This window comes from Borostomias antarcticus (assembly GCF_949987555.1).
Source record: "Borostomias antarcticus genome assembly, chromosome: 4".
Lineage (NCBI taxonomy): Eukaryota > Metazoa > Chordata > Actinopteri > Stomiiformes > Stomiidae > Borostomias > Borostomias antarcticus.
In genome coordinates, this window is record NC_140237.1 from 3,767,006 (window position 1) to 3,769,505 (window position 2,500).

The 2,500-nt window shown below is 47.9% G+C and overlaps 1 long non-coding RNA gene across 1 annotated transcript in view; it reads left to right on the forward strand.

Annotated features, from left to right (window-relative positions):
* Positions 1–2,189, forward strand: part of LOC311307869 — a 2,577-nt gene extending 388 nt beyond the window's left edge. Inside the window, exons 2-8 of the long non-coding RNA XR_014630392.1 lie at positions 383–501; positions 598–679; positions 926–997; positions 1,423–1,605; positions 1,695–1,784; positions 1,914–2,025; positions 2,135–2,189. This is a non-coding gene — a long non-coding RNA (uncharacterized lncRNA). The remainder of the gene's footprint in view (positions 1–382; positions 502–597; positions 680–925; positions 998–1,422; positions 1,606–1,694; positions 1,785–1,913; positions 2,026–2,134) is intronic.
* The last annotated feature ends 311 nt before the right edge of the window (positions 2,190–2,500 follow it).

Here is a 2,500-nt window from a genome sequence, read left to right on the forward strand (position 1 = left end):
TTTCAGTTGTGTACACTATAACTTTTATGAAGTGTTGTTGTGGGCCATTGTTTCCTAATTACAGGCTCGCGCGAGCTCCTGCACGTTCGTACTGTTTCATCGCTTGGAATAAAATGTGATAATTAGCTTACTCATTGATTTCGCATTAACCCACGACACCGTTAGTATGTGTTTGTTTTTAGGCATTCATTTTTCCGATTTTAACGTTAACAGAATACAAGAAGCCCCAACAACGGAGCTAGGCTAGCTAGCAGGATTGTTATAGCAGCCATCTTGGCTTTTGGCACGTGGTCCTGTGGAGTGTGCATGTCAGCCAACGAGAGGGTCACCCACCCACTTTCTCTCTCTCTCTCCCTCCCTCTCTCCCCTCCCATGCTCTCAGTTGCCAACCTCCCAGTTCTTGTTTGAACTGAGCAAGAAGCAGGTGAGCGGGGCAGGAAGAGGCGCTAAGACGGGGCCAGGCGTGGCCAGGGGCAGTCCTGGGACAGCACCACAGGCTCTGTGAGTCTTGTTCAGTTGAATGCCCTCATGAGTATTAACAGAAGAGCACCATATCCATATGCACACATACACTCTAACATGTCGCTCTCTCCTCAGCTCAGCCCAATGGTCTCTGATGGTTCTGTCTGGCCAGCCCTGAGGTGGAGAAACACCTGATCATCAATAAAGGCAGGCACACGTAAGTACAAATGCACATACGTTTCCATAGACGGGATAAACAAATGGGAATATTGATATTGAGTTAAATGTTAGCGGTAGACATGTGAGATTCATAAGACGCATCACTGACGCCAGTGACGCCACAATATCAGGGAAATTGAGCAATTGCTTCCCTGTAGTGCAAACTTGCAAGATTCGCTCAGTTATTAACCCTTCTTGCCTTTTTTGTTGTTGGTTTTCTCTCTCCTCCTTCCTCTCTGTGCAGTTCTCCTGTGTGCTGAGCCGCTATCCCATGTATTGCCACTGATGACAGGGTAGAGCTCAGCCCCATGCAGAAGTGAGTGATGAGGAGAGGGAAGATCATTTTCCCGTTTTTTTTCCCTCCAGTTTTAGGAACCGTCTCAAGAATGTGTTCCCCACTTTTATGCCTTTAAATCAGGGTTGGAGTATTCCAGGTGTTTGGCCATGGCCATGAACACCAGTAGAGGAGGGAACCAAGTGTCTCATTCTCTCTCCACAGTTGTGTGGTTGTAACCCCCCACTAGCTACATATTCATTCAATCTTTATTTAACCTCGTGAATCAATTGAGAGTAAGCTCTCATTTACAATGACGTATAATCACTCTATATTTGAACTTGTACTACAGGTGAGATAATCCTTTTTAATGGTCTCTCTCATTCGCTCTCCTAGCTGTGATGTTAGAGTTGTGCAAGACTTGGGTGTTCTCCTGCTCTGAGTGCCCATTCTCCTATACCTCCCAGATCTACCTCCACAAGCACATCAAGAGGAGCCATGACAACCTCTGTCTCTGCTGAGGAACACACAGAGCATTATGAAGTAGCCAGTGCCTTGGCGAAGGTGTTTGAGCAGCAGTCATCAATGGATTAACTCCCAAGACACAAGGGAGAGACAGCGCAACACACGCTATGACTCCAGTGACGAAGGTAATATAATAAAGTGCATTCAACAGTCCCAAAAGAGTACTACTTGAGTTGACTAATCTGAGCTAATTTACCTCTACTATATGTTCCAGTGCCCAGGCAGCCGGTCGGCAGAACTCAGACCAGACCAGCTATGCCAGGTGCCAGAGCCGGAAGGCCTGCTCTGCCAGTTTTCAATGCAGGTATCCATGCATGTTTGTGTTGGTGAAATGTCTATGCATATTTGCACACTTACAGTTAACTCAGGACTTTCGGAAGACTCATGTACTCTGTTCACTAATTCGCTCATCTCACATCTCACTACTCGGCAGTAGATGTTCATCGCCCGGGTCCTTTGAGCCAAGGCGCTGTGAGCCCAGGCCCTTCAGCCCTTCAGACGTCCAGGCACGAGCAGCATGCATCAGCGATTAGCACCCAGACCAGGTCAGGGTCTGACATGTCTCATGTCGAGTTGATTCTTCCCCTTATGCCAGAATCACTACGCCGCCAGCACCATAGTTTCCTGCTCATCCCTTTATCCTCTGGTTTTCAGGTAGTTCTCTGATGCCATCGCCTGTGAGACCAACAGCTCCAGCTGTGTTGCCATCTGCAGATGCTGGTATGCTGAATTTTGTGAACTACTTCATGCTGCATGTAGGGATATACTTTGAGCTGAATATCCATTATGGGACCGTACAATTACTTATAGCCACATCTGTGTTTAATATCCAGACTTCCAGAGGATGATGTGTCAGCAGTTCTCCAGCGTCATGCAGAGTCTGAGGGAGATGGCACAGACAATGATGAGGCTGGAGCAGAGACTGTCCGGCGAGTCTGCAGACAGCTATGGGGGAGCAGTACTGGATGACCTGCACCCTGCTAAAACGGAGGAGGAGCTGCTGGTCTTGGAGGAGCAGCT